The sequence below is a fragment of the Capra hircus genome, assembly GCF_001704415.2.
Source record: "Capra hircus breed San Clemente chromosome X unlocalized genomic scaffold, ASM170441v1, whole genome shotgun sequence".
Lineage (NCBI taxonomy): Eukaryota > Metazoa > Chordata > Mammalia > Artiodactyla > Bovidae > Capra > Capra hircus.
The window spans coordinates 33,829,818-33,850,132 of record NW_017189517.1 but is presented as its reverse complement, the minus strand read 5'-3'; the positions used below and the strand labels follow the sequence as shown (position 1 = coordinate 33,850,132).

Sequence of the window (20,315 nt, the reverse complement as noted above, 5' to 3'; positions counted from 1 at the left end):
CCCTCTCTCGTACCTTATTCTCTGCCTATGGTTCCATTCCTTCTCCTTCTGTGTGTGTGTGTGCTAAGTCACTTCAGTCATGTCTAACTGTTTGGACTATAGTCCACCAGGCTCCTCTGTCCATGGGATTCTCCAGGCAAGAATACCGGAGTGGGTTGCCAGGCCCTTCTCCAGGGAATCTTCCCAACCCAGGGATCGAACCTGTGTCTCTAAGTCTCCTGCATTGGCAGGTGGGTTCTTTACCACTAGCGCCACCTAGGAAACCCTCTCCTCCTCTGTAAGACTCCTTTAAAGAGTTGTCCCTGTGCCCTGTCACCCAGTTATCTCCCATTTTCTTTTGACCCCACTGTTCCACAAAATTGCTTTGCTCAAGGTCACCAATGACTTCCATGTTGTCAGATCCCAAGGTCAGTTAAAGCTCAGGCCTCAACCCGCCCTTGACTCACCACCAGCCTTTAGCCCAGTTGACCCCTCTTTTCTTGCTGGAAACTTCTTCACTTGGCTTCCAGGAGAACCCATTCTTCAGGTTTTCTTCCAACTTCCCTGACCATTCCTTCTCCATCTTCATTGCTGCTTCTTCCTCATCTCCCAGACTTCTCAATGCTATAGTGTTCAGTCCTTGAACCTCTTCTTTATCTAAGCTCACTCCCAAGGTGATCTCATTTAGGCTCATAGCTTTAAATAGCATATATATGGTGATGATCCCAAAGTTTCTCCGCTAAGCCTGGAAGTCTCCCTTAGGCACTAGGTTTGTATATCCAACTGCTTCCTCAACAGATCCATTTAGATATCAGTTACATATTCATTTAATACATATGTATTAATAGGAAATTGAGCTGCTGATCATCCTTCCACAAATTGCCCACTCAGTCTTGCCCGTCTCTGTAGCTCCAGTTGCTTTAACCAAAAGCCTTCAATCAGGTTCACTTTCATTCCCCTCTCTTTCTCACAATTTCACAGCCAATTCATCAGCAAATCCTACCAGCTCTACTCACAAAACAGATACCAAATTTGACTACTTCTCACCATCTCCACACATACCAACCTGGCTCAAGCCACTATCTCCTCTCACCTGGAGAACTGCAATAGCCCATGTAAGCTTCCTGCTTCCACCTTTATAACAAATTCTAAACTCAGCAGCCAGAGTGCTCTAGTTCAACTGTGAGCTAGATCATGTCATTCCTCTGCTCAAAACCTTTCAAAGAATCCCCATGTGACTCATTCAGAAAAAAACGTAGTCCTTACTCTGATCTATGAGAAGGGACCTGTCCCCCACCTCAAGTTTCTGCCTTCATCTGCGACACTGTCCGTTTCCTTCTGCTACTATGCCACTTGTTTCTTGATGTTTTTGGGACACAAGAAGCATGACCCTGCCTCAGGGCTCTTGTACACGCTAGTCTCTCTGCCTGGAATGTTCTTCCAAGATACCTGTCCAGCTTATTTTCTCATCTCCTTTTTGCCTTTATTCAAGTATCACCCCCTCAGTAAGGCCTTCTCCATGCTCAGATGCTAAGCCATGTCCGACTCTGTGATGCTATAGACTATAGCTCGCCAGGCTCCAGTCATGGGATTTCCCAGGCAAGAATACTGGAATGGGTTGCCATACCCTCTTCCAGGGGATCTTCCTGACCCAGGGATCAAACTCAGGTCTCTTGTGTCTCCTACATTGCAGGTAGATTCTTTACCACAGAGCCACCTGGGAAGCCCAAGGCCTTCTCCAGTCACTCCAAAATCACAGCCCATTTTGATTTCTCTTAGTACTTAATACTACTACTTCATATGCTTTATCTTTCATGTTCATTTTCAAGGCCTCCATTAGAACATAAAGGTTCTGTGAGGCAGAGGTTATTGTTCGCTGCTGAATCTTCCTACACTTGTACCTCTGTGTACGAAGTGTTCAATAAACTTGTTGACTGAAATAAGAATGGAGATGGGATTGCTCTGAAACTATAAAGTAAAAATGGATGTTAAGGGCAATAGCCAGAAGACAACCAATCTTAGTCATCTTTTAAAAAAATCACTTGTCTAGGCCAACACTCCAGGAAATGGTATACTCTTAAAAATCCCTGGTAATTAACTTGAACATGTGTTTAGTTGCTTGATAGAAAACATGAAACTGGACAAACTGCCTTTTCCACAGAGGAAAAAGACAAGTTGTTACAAAAGCAAGAGGATTATAGAATTTGTATCATGTGCCTTTTCATGGATGCCTTTCACAAATGCTGTCCTGCCATGTATGAAGAGGGATACTGCTGTCTCACCAGGAGGACATGAACTCTGAGTTGCACTTCCTTAAAATCAAATGATGCACTTGTATTGCAGCTGGAAAGGGCAGGGTGTCAGCTTCAGTCAGGGGATAGCCAATCATTCCTGTTGATACTCAGCATTACATTTGGGAATCGGATTGCATGCTCATTCAGTTGTGTACAGCTCTTCAGTGACCCCATGGACTGCAGCCTGCTAGGCTTCTCTGTCCATGGGATGCTCCAGGCAAGAATACTGGAGTGGGTTGCCATGCCCTCCTCCAGGGGATCTTCCTGACGCAGGGATCGAACTTGCATCTCTTGCATCTCCTGCATTGGCAGGGGGATTCTTTACCAATGAGCCACCTGGGCAGCCCGAGAATCAGATTAATAACCACTTATTGAGCTTGTACTATGGTCTAAGACTGTGCTCAGTCCTTTAGATACACTATTTCCTTTAATCCTTCAGAAACACTCTTTGAACTAATTACCCTAGGGATATAACTTATAACTGATGATCTAACAGTCTCAGACAGATCATTTGATCAAGATAACACAGCTAACTAGGGATTCTGATCCAGGTCTACTGGATTTTAAAGTCCATGCTTTTAGCTGTACTGTCTGCGACCTGGGTCATACTGGTATAATTTAAATAGGTAAGAGTGACAAACTTTGTGTATGAAAAAATCCTGATGACAACTTTGAGCACTGATCTGTCCTACAGTCTAAGGCATTTTTATAGCAGTGGGGGCGGGGCAGGGAGCCCTTAAGCTGCTCAGTATGTCCTAGAAGTATAAGTGAAAATCAGGTGTAATTTTAATTTGCTTCTTGTTTTGAGGCCAAGTTTAATGAAGTATTTCATTCCAGTTACTTCAAACACTCTGAGACAGTTAGGTTAAACACAAAAAGCATTAGTAATACATGAAGCTCCAGCACACAACGTAAACAAATGCGACATACTGATTAAAGGCTGAATTTAAAAGAAATCATCATCTTTCCCAGTAGCATGTGACACAACACCCATTAAGAAAGAGAAAATATAATAAACTAAAGTCAATGCCAAGATATTTTTTTTCCGAAAGTTTTAGAAAACAGTCTAAACCAAGCAAGGATCCATGCATCTACCAAGTTGAGACATGTGGTAGAGACAAATATACTTCATCTGTCCTTGATATATTTCCTTACGAAAATGTAAGAGACAGCAATGTGATAATCAATGATTAACTGTCAGTGCTACTTTAAGAAATCACATTCTCAAATCACACAATTATTTAAGAGTAATTTAAATACCAAATAAAGAGATAATTTGCCTTCTGAAAAGGATAAGCCTATATCCACTAAACATTAAATCAGAAAACAATTATAAAAATTCCAAGAGATTAAAACAGATATGCATACCTGTTGCACTTTAAAAGATCATACTTCGACATAGATATTGCATCAACGAGACTTTTGTAAAGGGGTGGAGTGCTTTTTTAAAAATTCCTATTTTCTTTCACACACTATTAAAAAGTTTCAAGTGATTTTAAAACATATAGGAGAAAGGTTATATACACACTGAAGAAAACAGTTGCTTTGGTTAATGAAATCAAACTTCATAGGTACTACATTACAACATAATTAACCTTATATTTCAATATTAAAACTTTTTAAATGTTAATATTTTAAGAAAATAAAAGGCAGTAAGAGTAGCTAGTACGATCTTTTGCTTTCAGACAGTTTGTAGGACTGAATAATCATGTGAAATATAATCTGTCTGCTCTATGTAAGTCTCATGTGACTCAAAGTTGGTAAGTCAATCTAATCAATATGAAATAGCTTATACCGTCAAACTTCTGAAGTATACAGTAATTATAATACATTTGAAAGCTGAAAAAAAAAAGCAAAAGAAAAGCAAACACCTAGGATGACTAGACAGACGCTCTATACACTGTACGCCTGCCTAGCTAGTTTGACTAGAAGAGTCTCACAGCTATGACTGATCTTTGGTAACATCTCTAACAAGATGAACCAAACCTGTTTGTTTCATCACCTGGATGGATATTAACTTCTGAAGTCGCCATCCTGCTAGTCTCTTCCCAGCTTTCCCCAGCAAAGAAAGCACCTCAGCTGCCATGTTGAAAATGCCCTTTCTTGCTCGAGCATGCACTCCCTCCCATAATGCGTTAAGAACATGCCCAGCATGCATCAGATAATGTTTTTTCTAGGTCACAGGATATATAATTGGGATCCTATCTACATATGTTGAAATAAGGAGATGTCGTGTGTTGAAATGTGGGAGCCTCATACAATGCTGTGCCTACACACTTCACACTGAGTACAAGTACATTTATCTTCCTCATTTTAAGTGATCGAAACACACTTGATTTTTATTTTTAAAAACACACTTGATTTTTTAAAGCTTTCCAAAGTTGACAGTGGGTTGGATATAATTTAATCCAAAGCTTACATATAAGGAATTTTGAGGATATATCATGCTAGAAGTGGCACCTGCCAACAAGACATGATGTTATCAGACATCAGCTTCAACTTTATCAGACATCATGAAAAATGGGAGAGAAACTAAGTTCTAGGAGTTATGTGTTCAGAGAGAAATATAAAGGGTTCAGTGCTGTAGAAAGGAAGCAGACAACGACAATGACAACCCCAATCCCTACAGCTGCTGCTAAAGAGGATCTGCTACAGGTCCCTCTAGACAAAACCCTGCTACTACATTAAACGGTCCATCATGCATTGTGTAGACTTTTTGTCTGTAAAGTCTTCCGTGTACTGGGTATTTTTTTCTTTATGAGCTTAACATAAGTTAATTAAAAACAATCGGATTACATATCTGACAAATTAACTCACAGTTATAAATGTGTTATCTGAATGAGAAATATACAGACTATTAGCTTTGCTATTTGTTACACATCTGTCTCCTATCATCTTATCTACTAATTATAATAAATCAATACAGCTGTGAGCTGCCAACCCTGAGCACAGGTTAAAAAAAAATCTGTTAACCTGTGGTGCTATTTCCCACAGCCTTTGTGTTACAGGAAGAATTTTGCAACTTACATCTTTTTTGGCTACATGCCCTATCCTCTGGCCTTTGCTAGAGGAAGGACCAGTTTAATAGACTGGTTCTCTATAATGTTGTTTCCCAGTACTCACACTGTTAAAAAGTTACGCAGCAAGGTAGTCTTAAACCACTTCTTACAAAATGGCTAAATAAGTCACTATGATTCAGCTACCAGGCCACCATAATGTGAAACTGTACTGTGGCAAATAACAAACAAAATAAAACAACAAAAGCTCGCTTTGCTCTTCAGTAGCAAATATATCTTATAACTGAGATTAATAAAAGAGTTCAGTGACTGATAAATCTGTTGAAGACTGAAATCTTATAGCCATTCAGTTAACTCAAATATTAGCACTAGTAAAGAAAAGGGCATGGATATTCCAAAGACAATGAAAAAATTCAATATGTATTTTATTATTAACATTATTATTAATGCAATAGATAGTTAAATTATTTACACTGAATTATGGGTGTACCTGACATTTGAGAAATTAAAGAATTCTTAACTAAAGAAGGATGCCACACGAAGTCAAATACAAGAAGCCATGGAAAAGTACTCCGAGAGGTAATGTCTCCATGTTAGGGATGAGGAATATTTTCCATTCTGTTCTCTCTTCACGTTCATTTGTTCACCTGACCCATGCAAGCTTCACGAACGTGAGTGAGATAAGGGAATTAGCTATTTCTATTTTGAAGTGTACTTTGGGAGAGGCAAGGCACTATGCCAATTGAAGAACTCTCTCCAAAGTGTCTGTTGACTCCTGAACTGGCCAGATACTCTTGCTAAAGCTTCTGGAAACTCCTGCTCTTCACCTTGGTAGTTCTTTCTCTTACACATCTAAGTGGGCTGCAGGCCAATTACAATGAATTTTTATGTGTGTGGGACATGTGAGGTGGGGGTGGAGAGGGAAAAAGAAACAGGAAATAGATTCTCTGTGTATAAATAACTATAGGAGCCTGAATCCTACAGCCCATACAATTGCACTATGGTCTATTTCCCAAAAGAAACACTAAACCTGTTACCTTATCTCCTTTGTCAATCATGGGATAGCACGCTGCCTGTGTAGCTGAATTCGGAGACAACTAATTTTGGTCTGTTGATGAAAATCTTTGTTCATGTTCAAGATTTTTCTAATGCAGCCTAATCAGTCAACTGTAGCAATCTTCGCTATACAAGCACATTAAGTCTTTTGAATTTCTTTATACTTGGATTCAAAAATAATTATGAGCACATAAAAACTACTATTTCTTTTGTTTCAGTTTCATAATCTATTATAATGAGAGCAATTCTTAGAAGACCAGAAATACAAGAGAGACAGCATTGTATACGGGGCTTTGTTCCTGGCTCAGCAGCTTGACGAGCTGCACAACCTGGAACAAATTAAATTACCTCTTGTCTATTTCCTCATCTACATGAGAAAGTTGGATTCAGATTTTAAGATATCATAGACAAGTAAAAGTTTTATAAACAAAGAATGATGGTGAGGGCAATGACACAACTGTCAATTTTTTTTTTTTGGCCAAGCATGATCATAAAAAACAAAAACCTATCATGTACTATCACCATCATTTCATAAAATACAGAACGGGTCTAACTCCTCAAAATTAGAAGGATATAACTTATAATAAGCAGCAATTTTTCAAATGGAAAAAGTTCAGCTTTAAAAATCTCATGGCCTGTGGGGCTTATTTCCCTCACTTCACCATGGACCAGTAAAAAGTCTTCACTGTTCAGGGTACTGTCTAAAAGTAAATGTTTGGGAACTCCTGAACTAGGTAATTTTCAAGGTCCAAGGCTCAAACACTAAAATTATAATTTTAGGTGCTCTGTTTTATTTCTTTCATTCTATATTATAGTCTAGAGTAGGTGTAACATGAAGGATAGCACTGATGCTTAGATTTTTGAAGATTAGAAATATATTTAAATCATTTTAAGAAATGATAACTAAAATTAAGCTTCAATTTATTGGATAAAGTATACACTACTACAGATTCAACTTCATCAATATTAATGAACCATTCACTGGACACTTACTATTAAGCTCATTTTACAGATGAAGAAATTGAGGCAAAGGGAAACTAAATAACTTTTTCAGAGACACATTGCCTCAGGAGTCAGAACTGGAACTCCAATCGTGACTCCACTTTTTGGTTAAAAAAAAAAAGATTATATTTAGACTTTAATTATCACTTCCCCATTCATAAATGAGTGACAGATGTTTTAAATCTTAGAAGCTTTCCAGAGTAAAAAGTTCTCATATTTTACTTTTCTAAATAATGCCTTTTTAATACATAAATATTGGCAGGGCTTTTCCATTATAAAGAGAGGAAAAATGTTTATTAGTTTGGTCACTGAACTTTCTCCAAAAGCTGACAAGATTGCAAATTTAGAATTTTTAAAGGACAAATACTTACAGATTTTTTCTTTTTTTCTTAAGAAGAACCCGTATATCTTTCTGGATTTGAATCTGCAATAAGAGACAATATTTATGTGTGTGGTGACATAAGAAAAGATCCTTTTTAAACAGAAACCCATCTGCTTTTTCACATTACCTGTGCACCTTAGTTCATGATAAGCCAGGTACCAAAGGAAAAACAAGAAATGACTAGAACTAGTACTATTGGGGTCTTACAAAAGTAACTGAGCCTGGCTCTAAGAAATAGTAGTCAAAACCCTATGGGAAAAGGGCAGATTAAGAAACAAGCAGAGGACTGAATAGACATTTTCGCAAAGAAAATGGTCAATAAGGTACATAAAAAGGTACTCAATATCACTAATCATCAGGGAAATGCAAATCAAAACCACACTGAGTTATCATCTCACATCTGTTAGAATGGCTGTCACCAAAAAGACAAGAGATAATGAGTGTCGGTGAGGGTGTAGAGAAAAAGGGACCTCTTGCGCACTGTTGGTGGGAATGCAAACTGATGCAGGCACTACGGAAAACAGTATGGAGGTTTCTCAAAAATTTAAACTACAACTATCACATGGTCCAGCATTCCCATCTCTGCTTATATACGCAAAGGAAATGAAAACAGGATACTGAAGATCTCTTCAATGCCTTCCCATGTTTAGTGAAGCATTATTCACACTAGCCAAGATATGGAAAAAACCTAAGTGTCTGCTAAGGGATGAATGGATAAAGAACATGTGATATGCGTACACACACACACAGACACACACACACAATGGAGGTATTATTCAGTCATGAAAAAGAAGGAAATTCTGCCATTTTCAACAACATGGATGGACCCTGAGACATTATAGTTAGATTAAGTCAAAGAAAGACAAATAGTGTATTATATCACTTATATGGAATCCGAAAAGGTCAAACTCAAAGAAACAGACTAGAAGGCTGGTTATCAGGGGCTGAGTTGGGTGGTGGAGGAATTGGGGAGATGCTGTTAAAAGATACAAACTTGCAACTAGAATGTTGAATAAGTTCTAGAGATCTATAATGCACAGCACAGTAATTATGATCAATAATAGTGTATTACATACATCAAAATTTCTAAGAGATTAGATTTCAAATGTTCTTGTTACAAAAAAGAAATGATAGTTAACATGATGTGATAGTTGTTAGCCAATACTAAGGTAGTAATCAGTATAATATATAAATATATCAAATCAACCCATTGTACATCTTAAACTTATACAATGTTATATGTTAATTATATCTCAATAATATATATATACACAATTAATTTTTTTTAATGACAGGGAGCAGGAGTCATGATGTTAATGGTTTTATTTCTACCTCTTCTCCCATAGTCAGGATAGAAGCCAAGTTCAGAGACAAAGTCTGACTATAGGAAACTAGTAGGTCAATCTGACTGGTTAACCCCAACGTCAATGCCCACAGGCACCCAGCTATTTTCTCATTAAAAACAAACTATTTTCTTTAAACAATACATGGTTCTTTCCAAATTCAAATACAGCACTGGTCTAAGTAGAAATAAGAGACAATTTTTATCTTCCTTCAATGAATCAAGAGATAGTCTTATGACATCCTTCAAGATATATACACTGTGAAGGTTTAGGATCCATTTATAATTGAGGGTTAGTCTATTTTGGAAAATGCAGGAGAAAACTTCTTACCATCTGAATACTAGGAACAGTAAAATAAAGCTCTCCAGTAACTGATACTGTTTACTTACATTTCAACACAACTGGGCATCATATTATGCTTCAGTTTTCTTTCCATCCAGTAGTACTCGGTACTACTTCCATATGATTATAAGAATAACATTCAAACAAAATTTTTACTCTAGACACCACAATGGAAGTTGCAAATCAAACATCCATATAACTAATCAACATACTAACTAGCTGGTATTAACTCAAAACAGTTGGTTTTCTCTTTTGCTACCATCAGGAGGGTGAAGAAAACAAAGGTTTATACCCAGATCAATCCTAACTGAGTATGTCTCTCGTTTGGCTTAATAGAATACTTTTCAACTTCAAGTTAATATCCACAGTCTACTCTAGGAAACGGGGCTCTGACAATAGTATCAGTACCTGTGCGAATACAAGTGGTTAAGATTACTTATAAACAAAAGACACACTATTTAATATTTTCTTCCTTTCCTCCCTGAGGGACTTGATATTAACACCAAGAGGAGAAATCTCTGCATGTTCCTGTTAAAACAAAGTCCCAAGAGCTCAAAAAGAGAACATTGAGGAAGAAAAACTCCATATTTCTTACACAAATGCATGTATTTCCTCCCCCACACAGAGCTTAATTCAGATAACTAACAAACAACAAAAAACCAACCTTTCATAAAACCACGTGAACATCTATAGGTGGTGCAGAGTGGGGACGGGATACAAAACTATCCAATAGTTTGTGTAATTTGAAAAATAATTTCCATAGTGAAAGTTTCCAAAGGAGACTTGACACTTGGTCATTGGTCCTACAGAGAGAGAGGCTGGAGAGGATACTCAAAAGTATAAGAGAACTCTTTCAGTTGGATGAGAGGCCCATACCAACCTCTGGCTAATTTCCAGTCTGAGAGCCCTCAATCAATTGGGCAGGACAAAGTAACTCTCAGATGTTCTTTAATACAAAAGACAGACATAATTTTTCTCAGTAAAGGACATTTCTTTCATCACACACACACAAAAAGCAAGTAAGCAACAGCTGCCCAGTATGATAAAAGGGAATCAAATCACATTTCCTGCTGCTGCTGCTGCTGCTGCTAAGTCGCTTTAGTCGTGTCCAATTCTGTGCGACCCCATGGACGGCAGCCCACCAGGCTCCCCTGTCCCTGGAATTCTCCAGGCAAGAACACTGGAGTGGGTTGCCATTTCCTTCTCTAATGCATGAAAGTGAAAAGTGAAAGAGAAGTCGCTCAGTCGTGTTCGACTCTTAGCGACCCCATGGACTGCAGCCCACCAGGCTCCTCCGTCCACGGGATTTTCCAGGCAAGAGTCCTGGAGTGGGGTGCCATTGCCTTCTCCGAATCACATTTCCTAACCGAGCCTAATTAAGTTTCTCTACACAACAGAAAAACTGGCACTCGCCTCTCTCTCTCTCTCTAGCCTCCTCCCTACAAAACAGAATCCTCCTCTTTAAGTCATCCTGTAAAACTGAAGAAATAATCTGATATAAAAGAACTAAACGGATTATCAACACGCAGGTTCTCTTTACAGATGATCAGAAATATGGATGATCTGGCTAAAATTACAATGCAAATTTGAGTCATACTTTTCACTTTCACGGATATGCAAGCTTTTGCAACATAAGGAAGTTGGAAATCCTTAGCATAGCAAATTTTTAAACAGACTGAAGCATATAACATGGTTTCTTTCCACTTTATAGTCACTTGGTGGCATGAACAAAAGGAGTAGTACAGCATCTAGAGTTGATCATCTTTCAATTAGGGAATGAGGCAGCTCTGAGAAAGCCTTACCCACTAAATATCAGGGAGCATAACAGTGTCCTTGCAGCTAACAAGAGAGTGACTAAGGGAAAAAGTAATACAAATAGAAAGCAGTGTTTTCAACCTCATGTTTTGAGACAGACTTCATAACAAACCGTTAATGTGTTTAGTTTTTGCCCTTTCTGTAAATAAATTAGTCTGCTAATGAATATTTTGGAAACATTTTTCTAAAGTAAAGTCCATATACTAAAAATGTGATAGCATCAGATGGAAATGTTTCAGGCATGATCAATCATTCTTTCCTTAATGACTCAAGGACCAATCTTAGTTTAAAAGAGAATGTTTCGGGAAAGAGTGGGAAACATTAACAAAGTCCTACGCACATTGTGTCCAAATCTAAAAGTAAATCCTGGAAAGTCCCTCACAAAACAATTCCCTAAGCAACAGTGTTTTATAAATCTATGTGTACAAAATTTATATACCGGCAAATACTAATGGATGAAAGCTGCCATGCTAGCATATATTTTAAAGGTCAGAGATGTTGAAATAAAAAATAACACAGGTACAAACAGTATGTATGAGTCTATCATTATATATATACATACATATTTGAGAAGGCACATACTTGTAGAAAAATTAGCAAGACATGCACCAAATATTACTGCTATAATTGCATAGTACAATTAAAAGGGAATTTTACATGCTTTACTAACTTTATGTTGTGTATTCTTTGATTTAGTATCTTCCAAAGTTTCCAGAAATAAAAGTTGCTTACTTAAAATTTAATTTTTCAAAATCCTAAAGGAACAAGAAAATGACTCATTTAAAAGGCCTACATGACAGTCATAAGGTAGTCAAATCACCAGAGGTACTGCTCAGAGTCTAAGCTAGAATAGAATCTTTTCTTTTCCCTTTAAAAATATACTTGAATATGAGTGGTCCAGGAGCTTTAAATGCTCCTAAGATTGTGGGTCACTTGATTTGTAAACATTAAAACTATTAAAGAAATGTTATAATCTAAGTAAAACTACCCAGAATCTATCATGAAAAGAGTATGGATGTAATTCCAGACTCTAGACTAGTCACAGACTAGTCATAGACTATAATGTTGCTTCATGGAAAAGTTAAAACCAAAAAGTGTTTATAAAATATTCATGATCTCAAAAATCTACTTGAAAAACAAATATTACAAATTATCAAATACAACTGAAACTCTTTTTCATTCGATCCTCTAGAAACAAGAGCTTTAACAGTTTGGTGAATACCCTTGGGGACTTTTTTCTAAGCATATTCTAATACACACACACAATTTTTAAAAACTGAATTATACTATCTATACAAGCTTGCAACTTTCTTTTTAAAAAATGGCTCTTACATGCCTTTCCATGTCAGAGTACATAGATATAATATAATACTACTTTGTTATTGCTTTTTAAATTTTTAACAGTTATATGGTATTCCACTGTATGGCCATGTCAAAATTAAGTCTTACCAATCTTCCCTGCTGCTGCTGCTAAGTCACGTCAGTCGTGTCTGACTCTGTGCGACCCCATAGACGGCAGCCCAAGAGGCTCCCCCATCCCTGGGATTTTCCAGGCAAGAATATTGAAGTGGGTTGCCATTTCTTTCTCCAATGCATGAAAGTGAAAAGTGAAAGTGAAGTTGCTCAGTCGTGTCCGACTCTTAGCGACCCCACGGACTGTAGCCTACCAGGCTCCTCCATCCATGGGATTCTCCAGGCAAGAGTACTGGAGTGGGGTGCCATTGCCTTCTCCACCAATCTTCCCTATTGATGGGAATTTGGGATTTTCTAATTTCTCATCATTAGAAACATAGCAATAAACACCCTTAACAATATATTTATGCCAGCCCTTCTATAGGATACATTTCTAGAAGAATTATTAAGTCAAACTGCTAGGTTAACTGCACCTTATACCATTTATGAATTTATCTTAATCACTTAAGTAAACATAAATAGAAGGTCATATAGGGCAAGGATTGTGTCTTATTATCTCTGCATCTATTTTGGCTTGAAAGAGCATTAAAAATCTGTTGGAATGGATAAAGGAAACTAACAGCTGTCAGAGAATACAGCTGGTTTAAGTCATTTTTTTCTTCACATTTAATATCAGCTTTCACTTCATTAGTAACTATTTTTAAGATAGGATTTTTTTTTTACATTATCAACTTCAGCAGCTATTTTGGAAAAGTACTTATAACAAAAAACTACCATTATATTTTAGAACAACGATACAATGATAATCAATTTTAACCAAAGAGAAAATCCTTTGTTTTACTCGTTAGTCAGAAATTATTATTTTCAGTGCTAGAACAATATATAAATTGCATATCCATGACAACAATGAATATTTCTTTACGTAGTTAGATCTGCAGTATTCTGGAATAAATTCTTTGTTTCGTTTTCTCAGTTTTGAAGCAATGTTTATTTATACTCTACTCATTGTCTTTACCCAAGCTCAAAGACAGAGTCCAGTTTGAACATTAAGAGAAATACTTCAACTCTAGTGAAGAATCTGTTATCACCCATTCTCTTACATAACTTTCCCCCTTATAATTAGTATGGTAAATTATATGAATTATATACACAGACATTTTCATCATTAGCATGGCTTTATATATATATATATACATGCACATACAATTTGCATATCACACACATATGCAAATTATGTGTATGTATAAAAATGACAAGTATCTACCTACAGCATAAGTACCAGACCTCACCTGGAACAGGAAGATAAACTATATGCATATAAATACCATTCCTTACCTACAAAGTTACAGACTTCCAAAGCTGAAATAGGCTTTAAAATGAGAGTCTGCTGCTGCTAAGTCGCTTCAGTCGTGTCCGACTCTGTGCGACCCATAGCCGGCAGTCCACCAGGCTCCTCTGTCCCTGGGCTCCAGGCAAGAACACTGGAGTGGGTTGCCATTTCCTTCTCCAATGCATACATTCATGCTAAGTCGCTTCAGTCATGTCCGACTCTGTGCGACCCTATGGACAGCAGCTCTCTCGGCTCCTCTGTCCACAGGATTCTCCAGGCAAGAATACTGGAGTGGGTTGCCATTTCCTTCTCCTTAAAATGAGAGTAATTAGTCTCTAAAAAGAAACTCTCTTCCCTCCCCTTCCAAATGATCACAGCAGCTAAGAGAGGATCTATTTTCTAGAACATAAGGAAAGCCTCTTATATGCTTCCCTATATGGCTAATGTAAGAATTTTTCTATTCAGTGTTGATTAGTTTTACTCTTAAGATGAAATGTGAGAATATCAGAAAGCAAAAAATTACACTATTTCTAACCTTTTGGTTACCTAGGATGAAATTAACAGTATCAAGACAGAAAGGCACATTCTCTTTAAATGCTCTCAATAGAACAACTGCATTTAAATAAGAAAATTTTAAAGTCACAAATATCAAGAATCCTATTTGTAAGATCCACCTAAGATATAGCTTGACTATTAGGAGGCAATCACTGGGGAAGAACTGTTTTAATAGCTGAAAATTGCTGCTGCTAAGTCACTTCAGTCGTGTCCGTCTCTGTGTGACCCCATAGACGGCAGCCCACCAGGCTCCCCCGTCCCTGGAATTCTCCAGGCAAGAACACTGGAGTGGGTTGCCATTTCCTTCTCCAACGCATGAAAGTGAAAAGTGAAAGTGAAGTCACTCAGTGGTGTCCGACTCGCAGCAATCCCAGGGACTGCAGCCTACCAGGCTCCTCCGTCCATGGGATTTTCCAGGCAAGAGTACTGGAGTGGGATGCCATTACCTTCTCGACTCAGGAACAACCATCTTCCAATACTGATTTAAAAGTGTTTTGAACAAATTAATTGCATAATATCAAACATTGGACTTACCACATCTTTCTTTCAAGTTTACTCAAGCAGGGTGTTGATACATGGGTAATTCTGAATTTACAAGGCCTTTATTAAAATACTGAAGAACTGAACAATACTTGAAAGAAGTATTTGTTACTTTAAGAGATCTTGACCAGAAAGTACTGCTGTGTAACAATCAAAACTTTCCAAAAGCTTGGGTAATTTTTGCCAGAGGTTACATTTTGTTTTTAAAGACATGACTCAATAAATAAACACACACAGAGCACTAAGGTAATGAACAATAAGTACTCATGAAGCAATCATTTTAGGAGAAAAACATTAGCATTTTCTTCTACATTAAAGATGAGATTGATAAACCACTTGAGAAAAGAAAATTTATTTTTAGAAATACAGACTCAGAGCTAAAATATGGCCTGTTTTGATGACTCTCAAAATATCTGGGGCCACCAGTTCCTGGCGGTACTACTGTTCATAATATTGCAAGCGCCACTTTTGTTTCTGCCAGAAATAATTTTTATTTGCTAAAAAAAAATGCACTGGAGTTCTGTCGAAAGTAGTGCCAATTAAGAATAAAAAAATTGTTCAGTGTTGCCAAATGTATACAGAAAGGCACTTTATATCCCATTGACAGAAATGTAAATTGGTACAAGTTTTATAGAAAGTAATTCGGCAATAGGCATTCAGAAGCTTTAAGTCATACATACCTCATGACCGGGTAATTTCACTCTCTACTTCTAGGACTAGCCTGCTGCTGCGGCTGCTGCTAAGCCCCTTCAGTCGTGTCTGACTCTGTGCGACCCCATAGACGGCAGCCCACCAGGCTCACCCATCCCTAGGATTCTCCAGGCAAGAACACTGGAGAGGGTTGCCATTTCCCTCTCCAATGCATGAAAGTGAAAAGTGAAAGGGAAGTCGCTCAGTCATGTCCGACTCTTAGTGACCCCATGGACTGCAGCCTTCCAGGCTCCTCCATCCATGGGATTTGCCAGGCAAGAGTACTGGAGTGGGGTGCCATTGCCTTCTCCAGGACTAGCCTAAGGAAATAGAAATGCACACACACAAAAAAACATAGACAATAGTCACTGCTGTGATAAAAATAACAGAAAACTAGAAATAACAGCACATATCCAAAAGGAGACTGGTAAAATAATGATGTATCCTCATGATTTAACACTACAGTCATCAAACACAGTACTGTCAAAGATTTTTAAGGATATGAAAAAACAGTCAAGATATTAATAAGTGAAATTGGTTTAAGACAAAACTTAACCAAATATATGCACACTACCAGCTGAAATATTCATCTCTGGATTGTAGAATTACAGGTGATTTTTAGTTTTGTCCTACTTTTTCCTACATTTTCTAAAACTGCTACAGTGAACATATTACTTTTATCATTCAATACGTAAGTAAAAAATAGAGCACCAGTGTCAATTAATTCTAGTGTGTGTCTGTTTATATGTGGTTATTGATAAGTGACAATGAACATGGCCCATAAGGCATTTGGCCCTATTGACATGGTGAAGTGATGCTATTTTGCTGACATAACTGCACTGTAGAGAGAAGATTAGATACTTCAGTTTTTAAACTAGACTCTAAGTAAAAGAAACTTCTTTTGCTCATGTAATATGATCTATGAAGCAAAATAAGTGGGTTTTTTTTCTTGCTGTAACTACACTGTAGCCTACCAGGCTCCTCTGTCCACAGGATTTCCCAGGCAAGAATACTGGAGTTGGGGTAGCCATTCCCTCCTCCAGGCGACCTTCCTGACCCAGGGATTGAACCCAGGTCTCCCCCACTACAGACAGATTTTTATCATCTGAGCCACCAGGGAAGCCCATTGGCAAGTGAATAGGCAATATCAAAAAGCCAGATAATCACAAGGGGTTCTGCACAGATGGAAATATCAATAATTTCCTTAATGCCCACAGTTCTACCCACTTATCCTATTAAAACAAACAGGAACTCCAATGCCAGGTGACACTGGCAAAAGATTTAAGAGGTATGAGAAAGTCATACTGGCATTCTTCTGCCCCACAAAGACAATATTTTTCAGCTAGCCCAAGTATATTAATACTAATATATTATTAATTAATATAATATTAACATCAATCAGCCCCCTAACAGGAATTGAGGCCTGCCTGCCCCCAGGTGAAAGCATCACAGGCAAAAGGCAGCAAATGAGTATCCTTTCTTTGCTTTCCACACGGTGATGGGAGGGATGATACAGGCAGGGGATTTTAGAAGTAAACTCTCCATCAGTACCCACTTGTTTACAACCTGAACTCTGGGACCAGTGGCTCAGAATATTAGAGGATCTCATCTTACCTAAGACTGTCTTGCTTCAGACATTCCAATCAACTGTGATATCAGATTACTAATATGTACTAGCTGACTTCAAAAAGCCGTAGAAGGCAGAAAGGGTTGAATCATTTCTTTCCCTCAAAGTTTTCATTTCAAAATGTTTCAGGCAACAGGAAAGTATCATTAAGTAATCTCATTTCCTGTAAAGGCCCACACAGCTCCAACTGTGTCCTACAATAACCTCGACAGGGCCTAGTGGCACTGAGTTCACAATGCTCAAAATGATAAAAGGCACACAGCGGCTATGCATAACATCCCGCTGCAATATACAATTTACCTGAAAATTAATGTTTTTAATTTACTTGAAAATTAATGTTTTTACTCCAAAGTAAAGGGAAAGCTATCTGTGGCTGCTGGTTAACTCAACTGAGCTGAGCCAGTGCTTCTGAAGCTAAGCTCACAAATTTGAGCCCTGTGTGAATTGGTGAAGAATCTGCCTTCAATACAAGAGATGAGGGTGTGAACCCTGGGTCAGGAGATCCCCTGGAGAAGGAAATGGCAACCCACTCCAGGATTCTTGCCTGGAAAATTCCATGGACATTGGAACCTGGTGGGCTCCATGGGATTGCAAAGAGCTGGACACAACTGAGTGACCAAGCTCACATGCCCATGAACTGGTGAAAAAAGGCAATCACATTTCTCAGCTTGCTCATGTATGTTCCCTGCTTGTCATGTGTTGTCCCAGATTCTTACCAGAATTCTTATCAGAGTCGTTCCCCCCCCGCCCCAACCTTTTTCCTTTTTTGGAGAGACAACCCTAGTGATAACCCAGTAATAACCCTAACTCTGGTCCCACAGAGAACAAGGTAAGAATGTATGGCTACATCAGCAGAAGCCAACCTTCACAACTGGAAAGACACCTCATGTACTAAGTCCTGACTGAACCCACAGTCATATACAAATGGGCAAGTAAATGAAATAACCAGCTTTGTGCCATTAAACACACACATGACTTTTTATTCCAAGTGTTTCAACAATATCAAATTATGATAACTTTAAATATTTTATCTACAACCAAATATTTATAATCCAACTTCTAAAATCTACTTAGATTTTAATTGGTAATTTCTAACTGAAGTCAATTCCTCATCTTACAAAGCATACACTTGTATATTAAGTAGATAAAGGATAAATCAGATCCATTGTAAGAAAATACCTCCACAAATAGGTTTTTAACTTATGACTTTTAAAGACTATAATCCTATTTAAGAAGTTGTGTTTACCCTTTCACTAACCTAAATCAAATAGGTTAATTTGGCAATTAACCTATTGCCAAACCAACTTTGTGCTTAGGCACTCAGTCATGTCCAACTCTTTGCGACCCCACGGACTGAGCAAACAAAAATTCTAACTTTGCAGGCAATACAAATCTGATACTCATTTCTGAAAAATACAACCGACTATAACTTGCCATTGAAGATTTTCTGGAAAATACAGGTTAGCAACCATAGAGCTGCATATCGAATGAGGTATTTGATTCCCAGTGATAAAAGACTAAAGCCAACAGGAGACATTCCAGGCTAACCCAGATGCTGTAAGCTTAAGGAATTTTTCACCTGTTTATAAGCTTCAGTTCTTGGAAGAGGCTGTATCCAGGACAGCCTAATATTCAGCTTACTAAGAAAGATTTTATTTAATTTGGCCCCATCAGAAAAAAAAAAAAAAAGACCACAGATGAAAAGGCTAAGGTGCTATGCTTCGACAGTGAAGCTCCAGTACACACAACACACCGCCCTGATGAGGGCAATTGTGAACCAAAGTGCTGGAGCCAGCCGGCCTGGGTCCAGTTACTGGTGGTGCCACTTACTAGAGTTGAGTGACCTCGGGCAAGTTATGTACCCTCTGCGCCTCATTTGCCACAACCCTGAAATGGAGGGAATAATGCTCCTACCTCCTGGGACTGCTGTGAAGCTGAAATGAGCTGATCTCACAGCTCCAGCCATCACGAACTTCTTTTAGGTTCTCAAAAGCACCAAGCTTAATCTCTCACCTCTGCATCTAGCACATGCTTTTCTCTTTGCCAAGAACATTCTCTTCTCCCTTTTCTTGGCTTCCTTTAGGTCTTAGTTTAAATGACACTTCTAAAAAGCCTTCCTTGACCTCCCCACTTTATGTCAGGTGCCTCTGCTGTTTGTCTTCCCAGTGCTCATATCGCACAACACCTAAACATGTTCAAGTTTCTGTTCCCCAGCTGGGCTATAAGCTCTTTAAAGACAAAAGTCACGTCTGTCTCCATCACTGCTATAATCCCGAGAACCCAGCACAGTACAGGTACACAGTAGGTGCTTACAAAACAGTTCTGTACTGAAACAACAAGTCATGCTAAAGAGGAAGGAGACTAAAGAATGAATTCCCACTTAAATCTTTCACTCTAGGCAGAAATGTACGCCTCTTCGTATCTGAGATGTACAGGAATACTTCCTCTTATCTATTGAGAAGTCTGAAATTAAACATGAGACATGCCACATTCTGGTAGAATACAAAGCTTATGGCCATTCTGGGTAGGAATAATGATTTCACAAGCAGAGCAAGTAACAGTCTGTTCAGGATGTTTACATCTATGATTTCATGTCTCATATTCGAAAGCCTTTACTGATATAAGGATATTGCAGCAAAATTATATGGTTATGGTACTGCTCCGATTCTCATCAGCTGGGCTAAATGAAATCCGTTAGTGCAACTGGCACAGATGGAGAGAAGCAAAGGAAGGTGAGACCATGAACACGGAAAACAGGAAAGGAAAAAAAACTGAAAGTAGTATTAAGAGCGGAGAAGGCAATGGCAAGCCACTCCAGTACTCTTGCCTGGAGAATCCCAGGGACCACAGGAGCCTGGTGGGCTGCCGTCTATGGGGTCGCACAGAGTCGGACACGACTGAAGCGACTAAGCAGCAGCAGCAGCAGCAGC

At 38.3% G+C, this 20,315-nt stretch overlaps 1 protein-coding gene across 1 annotated transcript in view; it reads right to left on the bottom strand.

Annotated features, from left to right (window-relative positions):
- Window positions 1–20,315, bottom strand: part of ACSL4 (acyl-CoA synthetase long-chain family member 4) — a 73,647-nt gene that overhangs the window by 37,406 nt on the left and 15,926 nt on the right. The window contains exon 2 of the mRNA XM_018044177.1: window positions 7,720–7,772. The gene's annotated coding sequence lies outside the window, so the exon portion shown is untranslated. The remainder of the gene's footprint in view (window positions 1–7,719; window positions 7,773–20,315) is intronic.